The sequence below is a fragment of the Triticum aestivum genome, chromosome 6B (assembly GCF_018294505.1).
Source record: "Triticum aestivum cultivar Chinese Spring chromosome 6B, IWGSC CS RefSeq v2.1, whole genome shotgun sequence".
NCBI lineage: Eukaryota > Viridiplantae > Streptophyta > Magnoliopsida > Poales > Poaceae > Triticum > Triticum aestivum.
In genome coordinates, this window is record NC_057810.1 from 573,434,077 (window position 1) to 573,457,492 (window position 23,416).

The following is a 23,416-nucleotide window of genomic DNA, read 5'->3' on the forward strand; positions in this document are numbered from 1 at the left end:
CAGGTAAGCCTGCGTAGATAGATAAAGGACATGAGCTGATGAGGCGCATGCGGACTGTTTGACTGGTCAACCAGGCAAATATGGAGCTATACGCTGAGCCAGTGACCGTATAATCACCATATCTCGTATACAATGATCAAAGTGAGCTATCAAGACAAGTTCGATGACCGCCAATGCATTTTACTCGGTAATAAATGACCAGGATTGAAGGGGAATCCAAATTTGCTTCGTCTTCTGTCCTGAGCTCTTGACAAACCAATGCACTATACGGTTGTCCGGCCACTCCACCCCAGAGCTCTCACCAAGCGTCGTTCATGCCACCGCGCCGCACACTAACCGGTAAGGCAGCGATGGCCTCCCGCCGCGCCGAGTTCCTCGCCGCCCACGACCACACACAAAATGGTAGGGAAGCGATGGCATCCCGCCATGCCGAGTTCATCGCTGCTCGTGACCTCACAACTATGTGCAAGGAATTTGAAGATACCAAGGCCGAATGGGCGGTAGATCAAGAGGCGGCCAAAGCCGCACAGAGGGAGCGGACAAGTCAGAAAGCACTCAAGAAAAGAGAGGCCCGCCGCCACAAGAAAGAAAAGGATGCACGCGCTACTGCGGAGAGGTCGGCGGAGATCCAAGCACGGTGGGGTGTCGCCGACAAAGCCGGGAAGGAGAATGACGGTGTCTGGCCAGCATGTGAGAAGTAGTAGTACTAGTAGTTAGTGTGTGTGTCTGTGTCTGAGTACGAGCATGTACCAGTACTACTAGTTACTACTGTAGTTTTTAGAGCAAATTACTAGTACATTAGCCTAGACTAAATGAAAAAATTCCTATCCTAACCATCAAATGGCATCTCTTTCACTGTAGGAATTGAGATGCATGTCATCTCACTTCCTATGATTTTCATATTCCTATCCTATGAATGAAAGGAGGCCTCTGTTGGAGTAACTACTGTAGCTAGCAGTACTGCTGGTACAGTAGTTTTCTTCAAGAAGCGGAATTCAACGAAGTCATGATGGCTCCTTCGTCCGAGCAACTTCAAAGTGGGAAGTGGGCTTGTGATTTGACGGCTCATTAGTCATTGTTACTGCGGTGCGACGACCTGGGTGACTCTCCCTTGGAGTTCTGCGTGCATGGCAAGTGGACCAGGATGGTCGACGTCCCACATGTTGGCGAACAAAGTATTCTTTCCGATATCGAGGAGCAAGGAAACCGCGTGGTATAGTATCACTGTTGTGGTTTGCAAAAAAAATAGTATCACTGCCGATTTATAATTATTTTTTATTTCTGATGAATGCTAGCGTTTCAACTCTTACGATGAAGGGTGCCAAACACGGCACGTGCTGGATGTCCCACACGTCAGCGAAAGGAGTTGGACATGAACATCGTGGTAGAGCCCAGCGTTAAAAAACAGCGTGGTAGAGCGTCTCCACTTCTTCCACTTTTGGGTCGGAGACCACACGTAGTAGTACTTAGTGGTATGAACGATACAAAGTGCGACCTGGAGAGAAAGACACGTCTAGTTGGAAGGTCTCGGGGCATACACGTAAACAAATATAAAAGTTAATATGTGCCTCCAACTAATATAGTAGTAGTAGAGTACTTAGGCACGTACTCCATAACATCACCGTGCATTGCATGTACAACATTTAGTGGTAGTACGTAGTAAGAGACAAATGCCGCCCGAGAGTTCCCTTCTCGAGCTACTTTTGGGTGTTTGGTAGAGTGTATGGAGGGTGCATGAGTCCACACTAGTTTAGCACAAATACACTAGAAGCATGCATGGAGAGATCAGGCATGAAGAGGGGTGTTGAGTTGAGCATGCATGAAGAGGGAACAACTATGCTGAGATGAGAACGCAACCAAACACACCCTATATGCCATGCATGTTCATACCATTTGTGCCTTTCTACTTCACTTACTGCGCTACATTACTCAGGTTCGTACGTCCACTCCTGGGTACATGTCCGTCTCGTAGTTCCAGTCCCACGTGTTCTTCATATAGATGGAACGATCCTTGCATAACACGTGCACCTTGATGCTAGATGTCTCGCGTGTTGGCAAAAGGATGAACAAAGCTCACGTAAAAAAAATAGAGTGGAAGAACATAGATTCCGGACGACCGAGAAGGAGCAAGGAACCTCGTGGTGGAGCGTCTGCACTCATAATATTTAATATTATTCAGTGATATAAAATTAACCAATCATCTCCACAGTGGACTGGAAAAGTACGGAACACGACAGCCCAGTGTAGTTACATCATACTAGTACATGGCTAACCCACGCTATCACCATATTTCTTGGCTTCCGTGCGACACCTATCTCTAGTATCCAGCAGCCTGTATCGCTTCTCCCTCCTCGTCTTTATCAAAGTGCGGCGGGCTGGCGTTTCTGCCGTCTATTGAGGTCGGTTAACTATCACATGTTAGCGACATGCCAAGAGCATTCTAAAAAAATTCCTTTCATGTTCCGTTTTCAAAAATAAAAAAATCCTTTCACGTACGAACTTGCCTGTATGCTTTGAGCAACTTGCATGTCCTATACTGCTCATGTTTGATACTCTAACTTAGCTAGAGGTTAAACTAACTCATGACTAACCCTGAACTAACTGTAGCCAAAGAGGTGTTTGGATGACAGGGTTAGATTGACAATAAATGATCTTCATGGAGAGAGAAAAGTGATTTTTCAGTGGTCCTAATGAGAACTATCTCCAGTTAGCACCTCTTGGGTGGGATAGTTTTTTTTGGTGGGTTCGGTGCAACTTGCTCCAATTTAAACCCTCATGCTTGGATACTTTAGGGCTATTTGAGCCCCAACTAGCTCAAACTAACTCTAACCCATGGATCCAAACAGGGCCTATGGCCAGTCTCGACGCGGAGCAGTTGCGTGCACCGGGAAGCGGCGCTCTCTCGGCCGTCGCGCCACTTCAAAGCCGGCAACAGTGAGAGGTCTCCTCCGCTCTGGCCGGGCACTAATGCGGCACTGACGCTCCAGGGTGACGCTAACCGTTTCACGCGGGAAGCGCGCGCTGGCAAGGGAGTATAGGTTTTGAACCGTTTCAGGTGTAGTACTGGTAGTTTGCAAAACTACTCAATTACTGCACTCAGTTTCCTAAGAAATTGTGATAAAAACGTTACTCCACAGTCCGCTTCCCTTCTCCTTCCTCTTCCACCGCCCGCGCACGTCCGCGGGAAGCGACCGGTCAACCCTTATATAGGAGTGCTAGCACAAAAAGATGCATGCCTGACCACTAAAATTTCCATATTAAAGCGCCGCTCCGGCGGGAGTATGGTGTATGTGTTACCTTCGGCCGGCCCATGGCTACTAGGCAACGACGACCAGAGAAGAGGCGGCGGGAGGGGAATGAATGCAGCTACTGTTTGGGTTCGCCTTCCGGCTTAAATAAATGCGCAGCATCACGTGTACCCGCGGGTGCACAAATTGTAACATACGTGTCTGCTTAAGTGGGCGTCACGTAACTAGTGTGTGTGAGAGAGAGATTCTGAGAGACAGAGTGCGTGTGTGTGACTCTACTCTTCGGACATGTACTCAACCTTTTGCATCGGGATATAAGTATAATGGTATTTACTTTAGCTAGTGATTTACGTGGCCATGTTAATGTGGTTGTGTCAAAACAATGTCACTTCCTGCTCGTGATTTGCGTTATATAATTACAAGCAAGATTCCCGTGCATTGCAAGGAACATCGATATGCATTTTTTTACAAAACACTTGTTGTGATTGACCCATGCAGGAGTAATCCCATGTGTAAAAACTAATGATATCTCGAGAATTTTATCGGAAAACTGGTATCTCGAGAATGTCATCGAAAAAAATGAAAGATGAGAGATAAGGCGAGGAGGAGTGGAGCGTGGTGGTGACTGGTGGTCGGAATGGGCGGAGGCATGGGGATGGACGGCGCCGGCAGGCGGCAGCGGCCACCATGCATGCTAGATTGTTCCAGAGACTTATTCCTTTTTTAATTGCTGAGCAATGAGGTTGCGGAAGATAATGATGTGGAGATAGGTGCGGGTATCTTTTGTAAATTTATCATAGTTTGCTTTCTATCCGTCAGATATAGATCATACGGTCTGTATTATAAGATGGTAGGCACACCATCATCGCCAACTCGTTTTTTTATAAGTGTACAGATGATAAGTTTGCTGACTACTAAAGTAAAGTGGAATTTGCCCATGTTATGCAAGTAAATAAAGGTGATTGTTGATCATACGGGTAAGGTTGGATGAAGGGTGGTTGGAACAAATGCTCCACCTAGAGCATGTGTGTGTGAGATGGAGTCTTAGTGTGTGTGTGGGGTGTGTGTGTGTGTGTGTGAGAGAGAGAGAGAGAGAGAGAGAGAGAGAGAGAGAGATGGAGTCTTAGTGTGTGTGTGTGTGTGTGTGAGAGAGAGAGAGAGATGGAGTCTTAGTGTGTGTGGGGGGGTGTGCGCGCGTGTGTGTGTGTGTGTGTGTGAGAGAGAGAGAGAGAGAGATGGAGTCTTAGTGTGTGTGGGGGGAGGGTGCGTGTGTGTATGTGTGTCGCGGGGTCCTCTGTGGCGGATGTAATTTAAGTGTGCATGGCTTCATCGTAGAGATGTGATGTGTATGGCAGAGGCCACCAACGATGGGGTGTGAGAGAGAAAATGCCCGTAGAGAGGGAAGAGAAGGTGTGTGCGCATGAGAGGAGTCGACATCGAGAGAACGTGTTTGTTCGAGAGACACCGAGGAAGACTACTATATATCGATGGTGCATGTAGGCGGTGTCGGATTTCGGGTTCCGGTAGACCCTCAAGGTTCGAACTCTGGGGTGCACGCGGAGATCACACCCCCTGCCTACCCATGTCTCGTCGCCTTGCTAGGACCTAAACTACACGAAGAACAACACAAAGGACATGAGATTTATACTGGTTCAGGCCACCATTGTCGTGTAATACCCTACTCCGGTGTGTGGTGTGGTGGATTGCCTCTGGGGCTGATGATGAACAATACAAGGAGAACTGCCTCGCAAGGGGAGGAGCTCTTATGGTGGTGTTGGCGAAGGTTCTACTCTCTGGTCGATCTCCCGATCAGCTAGATGCCTCTACCCTAGGGGTGGCTAGTCCTATTTATAGTCGGAGGCCCTGGGCCTCTTCCCAAATATTAAGCGGGAAGGGCGCCAACAATTGGCCATTTTGAAGGGGAACATCTAGTACACTTATCCTGACTAAAGTTGGTCCTCGCCTGCCAAAGACTCTGGTGGTGACGCCGGCTTGGGCTCCATGATGACCTCCATCCTGCCGTTCCACTGGACTTGGTCTTGTTGCACCGAAATGGTTTCCTTTGCTTAATACTCTTGCCTGCGCTTGCCCCCTTTGCACCAAAGAGGAAACAAGGACTCTGTGCAGGCCGGCGCCCGCCCGGCCTTGGTCGTCATGGCTTGCGTCATGAGCACCTCGCAAGGTACCCCTGCCTTGATCTCTCCACCTCCTCGTGAGCCAGCCTGACGAGGCCGTGCCCGAGGAAGCCTCCTGTCGTCCGCCCCGCGAGGCTTGGCCCCTCGCGAGGGTCTTGAGCATGTGTTGATGAAGATGGGCCGCACTGGGCCACTCCTGGAGCCACGGCGTAGGCCGCAGGCAGGCAAGTCTGGGTACCCCCGTTCCCAGAACACCGACAGTAGCCCCCGGGCCCAATGCGCGCCCGGACTTGGCTTAGCATAGAAGCGAAGGGGAAAGTGCGAAGCGCCGTGGGCCCCAATAACCTGCGGCCTTGGGCGCCGCGTGGCGGTTGATTGGACGTGGGTGTCTTGGCTCCCCCACGACGCCTCGGCAACTGCACGAGCTGACGAAAGGGCGGTACCCACCTTGGCTTACCTTCTTTACCTTCTCCACTAGTTGCCCAGATCCCCTTTCTCGCTCCTATTCTTCCTGCTTCTGAAATCCCCAGATCTACTCCAACTATGCATCCTAGCAAGGCATGGTGCCTCGCCAGACCCCACCCGGAGCATGGTACTCGCCTGCTCTAGATCCTCCGAATGTGTCGGGGAAGAACCTTGCCCTGATGCGCCAGATGATGGCGGCGCAAGGCAACGACGGGACGGTCGTGCTTAAGGTTGGTTCCGCCCGTCCTGAGGATGAAGGAAGCACCTTCTACCCGCTCTTTGTGAGCGCCATCGCCGCCGACCTGGTGCCCCCCTTTTCTGAGTTCTTCTTCTCTGTTCTTCACCATTACAACCTTCTGGCTCTGCACCTCCATCCCAACTCTGTTCTTCTCCTGGCGATTTTCGCCTACTACTGCGAGGCTCACGTCGGGGTGAGGCCCTTGGTGGCCTTGCTGTGCCATTACTTCTACCTCCGGGTCTCTCGCGGCCCCATCACCGCGTGTGCGAACTTTGTTGCGTATGGCATCTCTAACACCATCTCGAAGCCCGAGAAGAGGATTGAAGGGTTCAGGAGCAAGTGGGTCATGGTGGATGCTGGGCGCATCCATCCCCGGCTAATTCTGCCCACGGAGCAGCCCAAATCTATTGATTCTTGGTCCCACGTGGAGCTTGTTGATCCTCGCGCGAAGCCGGTGCTGGAGAGGATGGATGCGAACCTGTGGCCGGGCAACATGGCGATGGCAAAGCATACCGGGGCGTCGCTCCTGAGGGAGTTCCTGGAGCATCGGGTGGCTCCGCTTCGGGAATATTCGCTCCCGCTATGGAGGCTCAGGGGGGGGGGGGCGACGCCGCCCTTCGCCCGAGCTCCATAGTCCTGACCAACGAAGATCTGGTCGTGGTCCTCCAATCCTTGGTTGGGGTGATGTGGCGAGACTGGAGGGTGCTCCCGTGCCCCTGTTCCTTCGGGAGGATTGGGAGCAGGTGGTGAACTCCATGTCCGCTTTCGACGGGTACGGGCCTGTGCCCGTGGAGGCTCCCGAGGGCCTGGCGGCCCTGGCGACGGTGAACGTGTCCTCCAGCGACTCCAGCGAAGAGGAGGAAGAAGAGGAGCATGAAGAGGAGCCCGACTCCGAGGCTACCGATGGGGAGTCGAGAGTGCCCCTCCCTCGGCACAGGTCCCGCACTCTTCGCCTCATGCCGGACGACGACGAGGATGGCGACGAGCTAGGTGGCGAGAGCTCACCCCTGATCCCGAAGAAGGACAGGACGGGGCTGGTTCTCCACGGGTCTGCCCCAGCTCTGAGGCAATCTGCAGACGTGCCTCCTGCTCCCGAGCCTCTTGAGGTAGATCCCAGCAGCCGGCTCTCAGGCTTCAAGTTCGGCCGGAGGTTGCTTGAGGCCGTGAGCGATGACCAGTAAGTGCTTGATTCTCGTTTTGCTTCTTTCTTCGTTGTTGAGGCTTGACGTCCATATTCCTTGGCTAGGCCGGTGCCCGCGGCGAAAAAGCTGAAGGGGGCTCCTGAGGCTTCGTCAGGGGCTGCACTTCCACCCGCGGGAGAAGAGGGCGGCAAGACCCAGGCCTCGCCTTCCCGGGCATCCTCGTGAGGCCTGGTGGGGCGGGCTGGGGCAAGCTCAGCCCCCGTGGCCCAAGTGACTCCCGAGGTGTCCCTTCCTGACGCCACTGCCGCTGTTACCGGGGCGCAGAAGGTCCCGACTCCTGGTGTTGTGATCACGCTGCGGTCTTCTCCTCCTACTCCGTCGACTGTCGTTTCTCCGACTCCTTCTACCATCCGGGATCGTGCTGCTGCCGAGCTGGACCAGCTGCGGGGAGATCTTCAGGGCGCCGACCCTCGCTTGGTGGCCGGGCGCCTGGAGCTGGCCTCCGGCTGGGTCTGCTCTGACGCTTCAGTCCGAGCGGCGCTAGCTCAGGCCACGTCGTCCTGCAACGAGGAGAAGCAGGCCCTCCTTGAGGCCAAGGCCGCTCGTGACGCCGCCTTGGGTGAGGTTGCGGATGTCTGGGGTCGCTGCAAGGTGCTGGAGAGCGAGCTGCAAGGCCTGCGCGAGCAGCTCGCCAAGGAGGCTTGTGACCGCCAGGAGAAGGAGGAAGATATGAAGGCCCGCGAGGCTGCCGCCAAGGACCGGGATGCCAAACTTGATGAACGCCATGGCCGCTTGGGTGTGCTGGAGCAGGCGCTGGAGGCGAAGAGGATCGAGCTGGATGGCAAGGCGCGGGTGCTGGCCGAGGACCGCGTGGCCTTCACGAAGCTGGAGGAGAAGGCTCGCACCCTGTTGAAGTCGCTTTATGACAACGGCCTGGAGAGCCCGCTGGCCGGTGCCGAGGAAGGCCCCGCCAAGCTACTTCCCTTCCTGGTCCGTGCCCTTGAAGATGTCACCCTCGGCCTTGGCCCCACGGCTGAGGCTGAGGCACGTGTCCTTTCTTCTGCAGCGTTGACGCGCGTCTTCACCCATGTCTACCTCCGCGACCCCAATGTTGACCTTGACAGCCTGCTGGAGCCTGTGAGCGGCGAGCTTGCCACCGTCGCTGCTGAGGCCATGAAGGGTCAAGCGGAGGCTCTGCTGGCAAAGTTTCGGGCCTTCAGCACCAAGTCAAAGCGAGTCGCCGCCGATCCTGGGGCTCCACTAGGCGAAGTCGCCCAGCGCAGCTCCGTCACCAGTGATGGCACCGCCAGAAAGTGACCCCCTCGCGGCTCCTGTCCTGCTTCTAGTTCCTGCAACATGCATCCTGCCTCGTGGAGGCGTTTAAACTTGTGTTTGGTGTTGTCGAAGCACTCTATGGACTGTAATATTTGCTTTTGAATTCCTTAAGATTTGCATTTTTCCTTCCTACTTGCTTGTGTTCTACGTCGGCAGAGCCCGGCCCCGCGCATACCTCAGTCGCCATTAGCCCCGACCAGAAACCAGGACGGGACCAAGGAGTGAGGGGCTACGTGACAAGTTAGGCTCCTGAGTCGCGATGCTTAGGAGTCCCCCTTGACGCACAAACGGCAAGTAGGGAGGTGAGATGTATGGGTGAATCTACCGTTCTACGTCTGCAGAGCCCGGCCCCGCGCATACCTCAACCGCCGTTAGACTTTCGGAACTAAGGGGTGAGGGGCTACGTGACCAGTTAGGCTCCTGAGTCGCGATGCTCAGGAGTCCCCCTTGATGTTCAAACGGCCTTCGTACCTTGGCTCCGCTCGGGGAGAGGCGTGCGACTAACTAGGCCCGAGGGGCCTGGCTGGGTGGCGTACACCTGGGCGTGACCCAAGTGCAGCCCCCGTGCCCAGCCCCCTCGCGCGGCACTCCTGAGGGGAGGCGTTACGATGAGGCCGGACATTGAGCTCTGGGCTCCCTGAGGTTGATGCGGCTGGGGGCCACCCTCAGTTGTTTATCACCAGCGCGGAGCATAGCGCTTCCGTATGTGTACGGGCATAGCCGCTCCTCGGCAATATCGTCAGCCAGCGCGGAGCATGGTGCTTCCACTAGTGCGTGGGAGGGGGCTCCCCTCCGGGAGGAGCCCCCGGGGCGTGTACAACCCTGCCCTGACACGTGGCTGGCACGATAGGGCCTGGCGAGGTGTATCTGGGCACCCGTGAGCTGGCGCGGGACTCACGGGGCCCTACCTCAAGGCGGGTTGCACCTGGCTCTGGGCCTTTTCTTGTAATGTGTTCCTGCAAGTTTGGCTAGATGTCGGTGCTCTACGTCCTCGGGTCCCGGCCCTCGAGCGGGCTCAGCCGTCGCTGGTATGCCAGGTCGCGATATCGTGGACAAGGCCAGAGGGTGAGGGCTGGAGAGCCAGTAGGGGCCCATGAGTCGTGATGCTCAGGTACCCCCCCCCCTTAGCGTGCAAGCAGCCGACATGAAGGAAGAGGGGTGCCGTGGACAGGCACCAAATAACGATCATGATGAATCAAACGCACGACCCGAAATAACGCAAGAGGGATACATGCCACTGGGTCTGGCCCGAGCGGCTTGGGGATGATGCAGCCCGAGGGGCACCCCCAATAAAGTAAGCTAAAACATGAATTAAAGGGATACATGCTGCAGGGACGGACCCACACGGCCTGGGAATGATGTAGCCCTGGGGGGTGCTCCCAGCTGAAAATGAAACTCGAAGGATGTCACCTGGTAATGTTGAAGATGAAGGGATGCCGAAGTAGCGGACGGCGTGCGCTGCGGGAGATGATCTTCACGAGCCCCCAGGCCCTGGGGCCTCGGGAGGCTCCGGAGGCATTGGCGGCTCCTTGCGGACCATCTCTGCCTCCGCCAGGACTGCGGAATGCCTGGCCGCTTGAGCCTCCAGGATGCTCCTCATGAGGCGCTGACGCACGGCAGCTGCGTTCGGCAGGCCGTAAGGCATGCGAACATAGCTATGGGGTGGGCCTTCGCAGCGTCCCACGTGTGAGGGCTAGAGGCGCTCCTGAGAGGCGGCCCGGTTGAGTCCTGGTATGTCGATGCAGACGCGCAGCCTGCCATCCTCGCCTGGATGGGGAGCTACGGCGGGTAAGCGGCGGCTGCCACTCATGACTCTTGACTCCTGCAGCTCTTGAATGATCTCGCTGATGAACTCCTGAGGGTTTGGCCCTCCTTGTCTTGCTCCTTCTTGAGGGAAACGTGCTTTGAAGCACGCCTCCAAGTGGTGCCCGAGTGCCTCCCTCGTGATCCTAGCAAAGTCGATGGCCCTCCAGGAGAGAGCCCCCGAGCCTTGCTCGAGGAGGGCGTCGGGCGTGCCTTCCTATGCGACGGAAGGAGGCGCCCCCTGAACAGGCGTGGACCCTGAGGGGCCTGCCTCCCGAGGGGTCGGGCCAGGCAATGTATTCTTCTTCTTGGAGTAGCCTCGGGAAGCCTTCCGCTTCCGTGATCTGGGTCTTCAATTGATGCGGCTTGGAAAGCGCATTCTAGAGAACACACAACGTCTCTCTCTTTGCAAGGCACGGTGATGACTCCACCGCTTCCTGGCATCTTGAGGACATTGTAGCCGTGATGGGTCATAGCCATGAACTTGGCCAGGGCGGGGTACCCGAGGATGGCATTGTATGGCAGGCGGATGTGAGCGACGTCAAAGTCAATGAGCTCGGTGCGGTAGTTGTCGCGCTTCCTGAAGGTAACAGGAAGGCGGACCTGCCCTATCAGAACTGTGGAACCATCAGTGACTCCTGAGAAAGGCTTGGTCGGCTGCAGCTGATTGTAGGGCACTTGGAGGTTGCTGAACGTCTCGATGGACAGGACATTGAGCCCTGCTCCGCCATCGATGAGGGTCCTGGTGACTTGCACTTTGCTGATGATTAAGCATCGGGAGGACTCCGGCTGTGGCCGCGCACTTGAGCTGATCCGCTGAGCTGAACGTGATAGTGCATGCTGACCACCTGAGAGGGCGCATGGCCTCAAGCTTGGGGAGGACTGCATTCACTTCGCGGGCAAACTGCTTGAAGATGCGCTGAGAGGCCGGGGCTTGAGCGCCGCCCAAGATGCAGGCGATGATGCGCGGCTCCTGGAAGCCTCCAGCCCCCTCGTCCTGATGATGGTCTTCATTCCTCCTCGACTGTGGTGGCAGAGGAGGGAGGCCTGCGTTGCCTTGCAGGCGGTCCTCGCGAGGCTGATCCCTCCAACCTCCCTCGCGAGGTGGGTCCCTCCAACGTCCCTCACGAGGCTGGTCTTGCCAGCGGTCCTCGCGAGGTCGGTCGCGCCACCCTTGGCGAGGGCCACAGTCTTCCCATCGAACTCCACCTCTTCCTACTCCTCGGCCATAGCCCCGGTCACTGTGCTCGGGGCGTCGGCCGGCGCACACGTCTCGCATGGCCCTGAGCTCTTGGCATTCATTGGTGTTGTGAGTGTGGAGGTCGTGGTACACGCAGTACCGGCTGCCCTTGGATGACTCAGGCTGATCCCTGCCCCGCTTGGTGTCTGGCTCTGCTGCAAGCATGTCAACCCCCTTGCGCTTCATGTCCTTGGCCTTGGGCTTCTTCTCTTCTAGGTTGGCAGCTGGCAGCTCGAGGACAGAAAGGCGCCCTTCCTCAGCCCTAGTGCACTTGGTCGCCAGATTGAATAGCTCCAGGGAGGTGCACACGTCCTCATGAATTGCGAGCTCCTCCTTCATCTTGACGTCACGCGCGCCGTTAGAGAAGGCCGAGATGATGGCCTCCTCGGACACCTTGGGGATCTTAAGGCGAGCGTTGTTGAAGCGCTGGATGAACTTCTGCAGGGTCTCTCCCGTCTGCTGCTTGATGCGGCGCAAGTCGCTCATGGCCGGAGGCCGGTCGCGGGTGCCTTGGAAGTTGGCGATGAATCGGGTGCGCATCTCATCCCAGGAGGATATCGTGCCAGGATCCAGGTTCAGGAGCCATGTGCGGGCGCCGTCCTTGAGTGTCGTGGGGAACCAGTTTGCCATGACCTTCTCGTCCCCATTGGCGGCTTCGATGCCCAGCTCATAGAGCTGGAGGAACTCCGCAGGGTCAGCCGTGCCATCATAGCATGGGGGCAGGTCTGGCTTGAACTTTCCCGGCCAGGCCACGCTGCACAGCTTGATGGTTAAGGCGCGGCAGCCTGCGGTGGCCGCGGGAGGCCTTGGGTGATGGAGAGCTTGATCTTGGAAGTCCTTGTGCGCTGCCTCCAGGCGCAGCGCGGGGTCTTGATGCGCTGGAGCGGGAGCGCGCCCGTGCCGGGCCGGTGCGAGGAGCACACGGCGGCTTCTTGGGGACGAGGGATCTCTTGGCAGCTCTTCTCTTGCTGTGCTGCCGCCGAACGGAGTGGGTTCTGCCCTAGGGCCGCGCGCCTTGGGGCCAAGGCGCCTTCTTGAGGGGGAGGCGGCTGAGGCGCCCCCGGAGCTTCATCGCCTACGCAGGGCTGGGCACGGTGCAGCGAGAGGGATGGCGCAGGGGAGCACCCAACGGCGCTGACAAGCTCGGTGATGCAGGCGAGCCACTCGCCATAGAGGTCGTCGACGGGACGCTAGTGCAGGAGCTCCCGCGCTAGGAGTAGCGCGGCGTGCGCGTCCGCAGGGGCGCGACGGGCGTGGGACGAAGAACCGGCTGGGGTTAGCGATGGGGTGGTGGTGCGGCCTTCTCACTGCACCGAAGGATGCAGGGACGACACCTGCTGCTCGTTCCCCGCCGGGCCAGTGGAGGCGTTGACAGCAGGCGACGGGGAACGGCGGCGGCACCCGCCGACGGGGGCCGTCTAGGCGAAGTGAGTGGCGAGGGCAGCCCGGCGCTCGGTGCGGGCTTGACGAGCGTCTGACATGGATGCGACGGGCGGCAAAACATGAGGTGACGGAAGGCGGATTCTGGTGCACCCCTACCTGGCACGCCAAATGTCGGATTTCGGGTTCCGGCAGACCCTCAAGGTTTGAACTCTAGGGTGCACGGAGATCACACCCCGTGCCTACCCATGTCTTGTCGCCTCGCTAGGACCTAAACTACACGAAGAACAACACAGAGGACACGAGATTTATACTGGTTCAGGCCACCATTGTGGTGTAATACCCTACTCCAGTGTGTGGTGTGGTGGATTGCCTCTGGGGCCGATGATGAACAATACAAGGAAGAACTGCCTCGCGAGGGGAGGAGCTCTTATGGTGGTGTTGGCTAAGGTTCTACTCTCTGGTCGATGTCCCGATCAGCTAGATGCCTCTACCCTGGGGGTGGCTAGTCCTATTTATAGGCGGGGGCCCTGGGCCTCTTCCAAAATATTGAGCGGGAAGGCGCTAACAATTAGCCATTTTGAAGGGGAACATCTAGTACACTTATCCTGCCTAAAGTTGGTCCTCGCCTGCCAAAGACTCTGGTGGTGACACCGGCTTGGGCTCCATGATGACGTCCATCCTGCCGTTCCGCTGGTCTTGGTCTTGTTGCACCGAAATGGTTGCCTTTGCTTGATAATCTCGCCTGCGCTTGCCCCCTTTGCAACAAAGAGGAAACAAGGACTCTGCGCATGCCGACGCCCGCCTGGCGCCCGCCTGGCCTTGGTCGTCATGGCTTGCGTCATGAGCACCTCGCGAGGTACCCCTGCCTTGATCTCTCCGCCTCCTCGTGAGCCAGCCTAACGAGGCCGTGCCTGAGGAAGCCTCCTGTCGTCCGCCCCGCGAGGCTTGGCCCCTCGCGAGGGTCTTGAGCATGTGTTGATGAAGATGGGCCGCACTGGGACACTCCTGGAGCCACGCCGTAGGCCGCAGGCAAGCAAGTCTGGGTACCCCCATTCCCAGAACGCCGACAGGCGTGAATTAAACAAAGGGATGGTCTTATTGGTTTCGGGGATATAGGGGAAGAGTGAGAGGCGGGGGGTAGCTAGAAGGAGATTATTAAGTGTGAGTGTGTGTTTTACCCATCCACGCGGAAGTTATGTGCACAAAAGAGGAGAACGGTTCGATGTGGCGTTAGGATTGAGGGTAATTAACTATGTATGGAGACATAGAGACCTTGAACGTGCATGTGTGAGAGGTATACATGTATACGTGGGATGTGTGTGTGTGCATGAGCGCATGATAGAGATAAAAGAAAGAAGACATAAGTCATAAGATCAACGACATGGGAGAGACGGATCGGTATGACCATATGCATGCATGTGAGAATGCAGGGAAGAAGGCCTGACAATTGAGCATGTGTTTTTGTCTTTAAGAGATAGTGGCGTGGGCTGGAGCATGCATCTATGGCGAGCAGAGGGAGTGAGGCGCAATGATTGTGCAAAAGAGATCAACATATAAATGCATATGTATGGAGAGACATATATAGTGTGGGTGATAGGAAGCAAGACTCCGTGCGAGAAAGAAATGTTGACGGAGAAACTACAGATAGATACAGAGATGGAGATGCTAGCTAGAGGGACATCCGCTAGTTTGGGTGTTGGAGATGACCGTCGGGTGGTTCAAAGGGTGAAGTTATATATGTGTGTGAGAGGGCACTTGACTGCATGTAGAGAGAAACATATGTAGAGTGCCTGATAGGAATCAAGAGTGAGGGCGAGAAACAAGGTTGATGGAGAAATAGATAAATAGAAAGATAAATATGCTAGCTAGTGTGCATTAGAGATAGGAGTCGAGTGGATCAGAAGGCTGGGTTATGTGTGTGGGTGTGAGAGAGATAGAGAGAGGGTGCATGTGAGTCAAATACAAACAGATATCAGAGAGAAATGAGATCCAGAGAGACGGAGTTTTGTGTCTGCGAGAGAGAAAGATATTTCACAACGAGAGTGATAGCTAGAGATACATATGAGGGAACGCAAGATATCTCTAGGGAGAGAGGGTGTGTGTGAGCGACATACAAGAGAACAATGGAGAAATATGAGACCCTGGGAGATAGAGTTTGTGTTTGTGTGTAAGAAAGAGATATTGAAGAGGAAGAGTCGTAGGTTCTCATATCTAAGGAGCGAAAGACATCTCTGTATGAGGGGTGTGCGAGTGGCACACATGGGAATAGTAGAGAGAAATGAGACCCCGGGAGACAAAGTTTGTGTTTGTGTGAGAGAAAGAGATACCACATGGAGAATCATAGTTAGAGACACATAGCAGGGAGCGAGATATACTTAGAGAGAGATAGAGCGATGAAGGTCGATGGAGAGAGTACCGTCAGTGTGTTACGAAGATAAAAGATCATTGTCGACATACAGGTAGGACGAGAGATACCCAAGAGACGATGAACGCGTATAGGTCCAGAGAGATAGTCCTATATAAGCATGCGTGATAGCTATATGAGACGAGTATCTGGATTAAAGGGGATTCAAATATTTAAACTGGAGATCACAACATCGATAATATCATAACGCAAATTGGTGTATCATACATGCATATTCATTTAAATTTGGGCACACGTGTAATGTTATATAGTTTATCAATATTGGTGATCCATAGATTCTTTAATTACAAACAATGCATGGTTTATATGCAATTAATGTCTAAACGGGATTACACTATATGTTGCGTGTGTGAAACACATTATACATGTTTGAGAAGTAAAAAAACTGCATGAAACACACATTAATTGGAGACAGTTAGCGAGGAATGCATACATTGGATTTCAACATAAAGTGGTTTCAAATATTTGAAAATCCAAATTGATGGATACAACCTTATGAATCTGAGATCATGCCATTTGTAAACCATATTTATGTATAAATGGTGTTGTGCTTTTGAAAGTATATATATATATATAATGTAATTCCAATTGAAAATGGATCCCGCCCGAAAAAATAGAATACAAACAGGATTCGAATTGAGTTGGCACGGTAAACGTGCACTCTGCAAAATTTGAACGAAGCGGGGAAAGTCGCAGTAACCGCCCGAAACCAAAATCTGCGAGATGGAAATCACTACTGCCTATCCCTGCCACGCAAAGCCTATCTGCTGGATTTCTACAGGTTTCGACAGGGGTAGGTTTGTAATTTCACCCAAACATGACGTAACCGCCTCTCACCCGGATTCATACACGGTGGGCGCCAAAACACAGTGTGTCCTAGGCCGAAATCGACTCCCTCCCCGATTCATATTCATACACGGTGGGCGCCAAAAACAAACTCTCGTCAGCAAATATTCGGTGTATGCGAGATTACCGTCCTATCCCCAACCGACTAATGTTGTTGTGATGTAGTAGAAATTTGAAACGGGGGCTAAGTTTGTAAATTTCCTCACATTTGAGACAAGCGCACCCTGAGTACATGGGTCCCCCCTTCCTCTCTACCTCCCTTTTCCCCATTCGTACTCTGTGGGCGCCAAAACACCCTCTCCACCCCACCCTCCTCCGTCCACCACCATCCGCCACCCCATCCACTGCCGTCCTCCTCCACCATGCCGGAGCTGATACCCCGACGCTGCCATCCATTACAAGAGACCGACCTCTCTCATCCACGCTTTCGGATCGGGATCCTTGCATCCCGTCCTCTCGCTTCATCCCCGCCGTCGTCCACCTTGCCGGCGCCGCTCCTACGACTGTCTCGTCCACCGTGCCCCACCGCCACCGTCTACCCTCCTAGATCTGCTTCCACACCGGTGACAGCCATCGCTACCACAGGACCGTCAAATTCTCAACAGATGCGTACACGGCGCCACACCAGAGGTGGTACTCTTTCGTATCTCCTCAACTTATTTATCGCAACAAGAAAATAGATTGCCACTACTTTACTCTGATTTCTTGTCTTGGTTGCGAAGTTGCCTTTATCCGGTTTGCACCTTCAGATCCGCCATGGCATGCTCAACACTATACTCCCAATGCTTATGGTTTTCCCCTTTTATATTCCATACTATTTAAATCACAGTAGACTAAATTTCAAAATTTGGTCAGTCGATTTTTCAGAGCTCGCCGGAGTTCGCCGGTGCAATCGAAGGGGCTCGAGTGGTTGTGGGGCCTCGCCGAGCGAAGAAAACTCGTCGCGGGTGGGGGTTGGGGCGGGGGTGGAGGTGGGGGTGGCGGAGGAACACAGGCGGTGGGGGCCGGTGGTCCGGTCGGCGGCCCGTGCGGTGTTCTGTATGGGAAGAATCAGAGACGAGGAAGAAGAAGGGTTAGGAGACGTAGGATCTTCATCCAACCGCCTGAAATGGTCGAGAGACAGCTGGGAGTTGCATTCTTAATGCGCTCTGGTTCATCATGTGTGGGCACTGCGCAACCAACATTTTATTATCCAAAATCTGCTTGCTCTTCTTTTCCATGTTCGATAGAGCTGGCATGTACATGATCGATAGGCTTTCAATTACTAGCGGCAATACAACACCGTATTTTCAAGCCAGTTCCACTTTCCCGATTTCTATATCGTGGTTATGGTGTACCGCTGTTATGTACACTATGATTTGCCCAGTTGTTGTGTGCTCTTGTTATCATGGTTTGGCAATATACTCTCTATATAGTATATTATGAACCTATCATCTGCCAGCTATGCTTACTTCTGGAGCCTATTTTTTTGTGTACTTGTGCCAGATTATATAAATGCACGCACCATATTACAACACACATGAGCTCTCTCATCAGAATCCAGTGATAGCACATAAGTGTTTACAGGGGCGCCCCTATATTAGAATATCATCTGCATTACAAATATAATCTTCCAACTATTTATGTTTTCATGGTTCTCAGATATTATACGCAATTACAGTGAATATCAGAATCCGCGCATCAGAAGAATATTGTGGAACACTACAATGACTTACAAAATTGGCACCAAGGCATTGAGTGCCATTCTGGAAGCAATGAAACTCGGACGCTCCCCACCTGTTGATTCTTGTTCAGAATATCATCCTAATGACTATTCTAACCTCGAGGAGTCAAAGGCAGATGGACTGTCCTGTTCACCTATCAAGGTGCCTGTTCTAATTTGGCAAGGTTTTATTGATTGCGCGTATCTTGCATATGTTGTCTTGCATTTCTTCTACTTTGTTGCACCGCCATCTACTTAGTTTACTCATCATATAACTCGAGATGCCATGCCCATCCATTATCAATACATATTCCATCTGTCATCATACCATGTTTTTCCACTCAAATGTTGTTGTTGTGCATCAGACATCAAAAAGGAAGAGGGTGATTGCCGAACCTGAAGGAGCACCAGCAAAGTCCTTGAAAAATGTGGCGGTGCCGGAGAAATCAAACAACGCCCCACTTATATTGGCTGTACAACCAGTGACACAAAACGTAGGACTGACTCCAGCAGACTGTACCCATACTTCACTGGACACACCACTAGCCCCACCACACAGGACCTCCACTCCAGCAAAAGGTATACTGATTTCATTTTCCATAGCACCAGCCGTACCACAGAAAAATCCCACTCCAGCAAAAAGTACAGCAAGTCCACCGGCCGAAGACCTATCCCAACTCCTGCAGATTGGAACCCCATTCCATTTATTCCCAGTTTAAAAGACAATGCTTTCGATGTTGTTAGGGACTACGTGCATATATTCCCATCATGGGAAGATTATAGTGAAGACAAACACCATTTTCACATCTTCCTGCCCAATTACATGTAAGTGCTATTATTCATGGTTATTATTTTTCTGTTTTCTGCTGATCGAACACATCAATGATTTACATTACATTGTTGTAACTAGGCGAGGGTCAATCTGGATAGTCATGACAAGCAAAGCTTGCTTGTGCTTTTCAAGGAAGCATTGCAGCAGTATCGGTGTTACCTGAGGAAATCACACTTTGATGGCAAGTCTATAAACGAATTTCCGGTGAAGTCTCCTGAGCTAAATTTAGAAGACATTGAATGGAAAAACCTTGTTATGCACTGGTCTCATTCCCAGGGTGAGGTACTGTCTATTAAATCACATGACAATTTGAACTTCTACTTTTCCGCATGTGCCTTACGGATCTTTTTTGCAGGAAATCTGCTCGAAGAAGAATTCCGGTTTGAAAAGAACGACAGGATATCGCAAATATGCTGCCCGCTGCTTTGCTCTTGTTAGTACCTGTTGTCCTGTATCACTGTACTTGCATACATACCTGGTTCATTATGTGACAACAGTATGCATGATATCTTGCTTATCAATTGTTCGCTCCAAATTATCTGACCTGTATGAATGGTTACATTAGTGTAGAATATATCCAATGCCAATGAATTTTTTTAGCTCTGCATTGTTCTTGTAAGTACATGTTGTCCTTTATCAGTGTACTTATATTGACAGGTAGTTGTTCATTACCCTCACTCTGCAGCTTATTTTCCTTTGCCCTCCATTTTCTACACATCAGATCTATATTTACTCTTACCATAAGGTTGGTACTGAAGAAGTTTAGTTGTGCTTTGCTCTTGGCTATGCCTTTTGCCTGTATCGCTGCACATACATTTATAGCTACCTGGTTATGTAGCATCACTCTTCATCTTATCTTAAATATTCTCCATTTTTTCGTATATTATCACATCTATATTTACTCTTAAAAAATGTAGAATAAAGGCAATGCTTATGAAGAAGATTCTGTGCTAAACTTCTTGAATTGCACCCCCCCCCCCATCAGCATGGACAAGGGCTTTATAGAGCCTATCTTAACCAGTAATGTAAGTTTGTCCTTCTCAAGCCTTCAAACTTTGTTGTGTATATTTGGTTAGGCATGACTGCAACAGCTGTTTATTTTTGGTGTTTGCATCAAATTGCAAGTTTAAAGTTTATTATGTAGTTCATAAATAAAAGTTTGTCCTTCTCAATTTAAGTTTTCAGTTGTACAACCAAGTTCCTTCTTCATACCATGTAAATTAAACTATATGGAGCAAGTGATCTTCTTTTGCATTGCATGTATGCTTCTGTTCTTCAATCGTAATCCAGTGGTGTGGTGAACCTACCCACTACAGCACAATGTCATATTCTGCAATGTCTTAACTATGAACAATGTCATATCATTCTACTATTATTTAAACCGTCTCTTTATTTGCCAATCTGAAATGGGATAAATTGACAGCACACTAACCGTTGATATTTATGAGTTCTTGATCTGTAATCCAGTGGTGTCGTGAAGCTACCAACTCCTTCACAATGTCATTTCCTGCCATGTCTTGACTGATGTCTACTACACAACCTTCTTCTTGTAGACGTTGTTGGGCCTGCAAGTGCACAGGTTTGTAGGACAGTAGCAAATTTCCCTCAAGTGGATGACCTAAGGTTTATCAATCCGTAGGAGGCATAGGATGAAGATGGTCTCTCTCAAACAACCCTGCAACCAAATAACAAAGAGTCTCTTGTGTCCCCAACACACCCAATACAATGGTAAATTTTATAGGTGCACTAGTTTGGCGAAGAGATGAAGATACAAGTGCAAAATAGATAGTAGATATGGGTTTTTGTAATCTGAAATAATAAAAAACAGCAAGGTAACAAGTGGTAAAAGTGAGCGTAAATGGTATTGCAATGATAGGAAACAAGGACTAGGGTTCATACTTTCACTAGTGCAAGTTCTCTCAACAATAATAACATAGATAGAACATATGACAAGCCCTCAACATGCAACAAAGAGTCACTCCAAAGCCACTAATAGCGGAGAACAAACATAGAGATTATGGTAGGGTACGAAACCACCTCAAAGTTATTCTTTCAGATCAATCTATAAAAGAGTTCGTACTAGAATAACACCTTAAGACACAAATCAACCAAAACCCTAATGTCACCTAGATACTCCATTGTCACCTCAAGCATCTGTGGGCATGATTATACGATATGCATCACACAATCTTAGATTCATCCAACCAACATAAAAGTACTTCAAAAAGTGCCCCAAAGCTACTACCGGAGAGTCAAGAACGTGTGCCAACCCCTATGCATAGGTTCATGGGTGGAACCTGCAAGTTGGTCACCAAAACATACATCAAGTGGCACATGATATCCCATTGTCACCACAGATAATCACGGCAAGACATACATCAAGTGTTCTCATAAAAGACTCAATCTGATAAGATAACTTCAAAGGGGAAACTCAATTCATCACAAGAGAGTAGAGGGGGAGAAACATCCTAAGATCCAACTACAATAGCAAAGCTCGGGATACATCAAGATCGTGTCATAGAGGAACACGAGAGAGAGAGAGAGATCAAATACATAGCTACTGGTACATACCCTCAGCCCCGAGGGTGAACTACCCCCTCCTCGTCATGGATAGCACCGAGATGATGAAGATGGCCGCCGGTGATGGGATCCCCCTCCAGCAGGGTGCCGAAACAAGGTCCCAATTGGTTTTTGGTGGCTACAGAGGCTTGCGGCGGCGGAACTCCCAATCTATCTTCTGTTCTGGAAGTTTTAGGGTACAAGAGTATATATGGGTGCAGGGGGTACGTCGGAGGAGCTACGGGGGCCCCACGAGGCAGGGGGCGCGCCTAGGGGGGTGGGCACGCCCCCCACCCTCGTGGGCAGCCCGTATCTCCCCTGACATGCACTCCAAGTTCCCTGGGTTGCTTTCCTTCCAAAAATAACTTCTCCAGTTGATTTCGTTCGGTTTTGACTCCGTCTGATATTCCTTTTCCTCGAAACACTAAAATGGGCATAAAACAACAAATCTGGGTTGGGCCTCCGGTTAATAGGTTAGTCCCAAAAATAATATAAAAGTGGATAATAAAGCCCAATATTGCCTAAAACGGTAGATAAAAGTAGCATGGAGCTATAAAAAATTATAGATACGTTGGAGATGTATCAAGCATCCCCAAGCTTAATTCCTGCTCGTCCTCGAGTAGGTAAATGATAAAAAATAATTTTTGATGTGGAGTGATACTTTGGCATAATTTCAATGTAAATCTTCTTAATTGTGGCATGAATATTCAGATCCGAAAGATTCAAGACAAAAGTTCATATTGACATAAAAATAATAATACTTCAAGCATACTAACAAAGCAATTATGTCTTCTCAAAATAACATGGCAAAAGAAAGTTCATCCCTACAAAATCATATAGTTAGGCTATGATTCATTTTCGTCACACAAAGATGTTCCCAACTTCTATACCCCCGGTGACAAGCCAAGCAATTGTTCATACTCAAATAATCTCAAACTTTTTCAACCTTCACGCAATACATGAGCGCGAGCCATGGATATAGCACTATGGGTGGAATAGAATATGAGGATGGGGATTGTGTGGAGAAGACAAAAAAGGAGAAAGTCTCACATTGACGAGGATAATCAATGGGCTATGGAGATGCCCATCAATTGATGTCAACATGAGGAGTAGGGATTGCCATGCAATGGATGCACTAGAGCTATGAATGCTCAACAAAAGAAAACTAGTGGGTGTGCATACAACTCGCTTGCTCATGAAGACCTAGGGCATTTGAGGAAGCCCATCGTAGGAATATACAAGCCAAGTTCTATAATGAAAGATTCCCACTAGTATAAGAAAGTGATAACACATGAGACTCTCTACATGAAAAGCATGGTGCTACTTTGAAGCACAATATATGAGACTCACTACATGAAGAACAAGGTGCTACTTTGAAGCACAAGTGTGGAAAAAGAGATAGTAGCATTGCCCTTTTTATTTTCTTTTTTTTGGGCCTTTCCTTTTTTTCATTTGGCCTTTACTTTTGTTTTACTTTTTTTGGGGCAATGCTCTAATAATGATGATCATCACACTTCTATTGATTACAACATAAAGATTACAACTCGAAACTTAGAACAAGATATGACTCTATATGAATGCCTCCAGTGGTGTACCGGGATGGTGCAATGAATCAAGAGTGACATGTATGAAAAATAATGCAAGGTGGCTTTGCCACAAATACGATGTCAACTACATGAGCATGCAATGGCAATATGACAAAAGTAATGTATGTCATGATGATGATGGTGGAAGTTGCATGGCAATATATCTCGGAATGGCTGTGGAAATGCCATAATAGGTAGGTATGGTGGCTGTTTTGAGGAAGATATAAGGAGGTTTATGTGTGATAGAGCGTATCATATCACGGGGTTTGGATGCACCGGTGAAGTTTGCACCAACTCTCAAGGTGAGAAAGGGCAATGCACGGTACCGAAGAGGCTAGAAAAGGCGGAAAGGTGAGAGTGCGTATAATCCATGGACTCAAAATTAGTCAAAAGAACTCATATACTTATTGCAAAAATTTAGAAGTCATCAAAAATCAAGTACTACGCGCATGCTCCTAGGGGGATAGATTGGTAGGG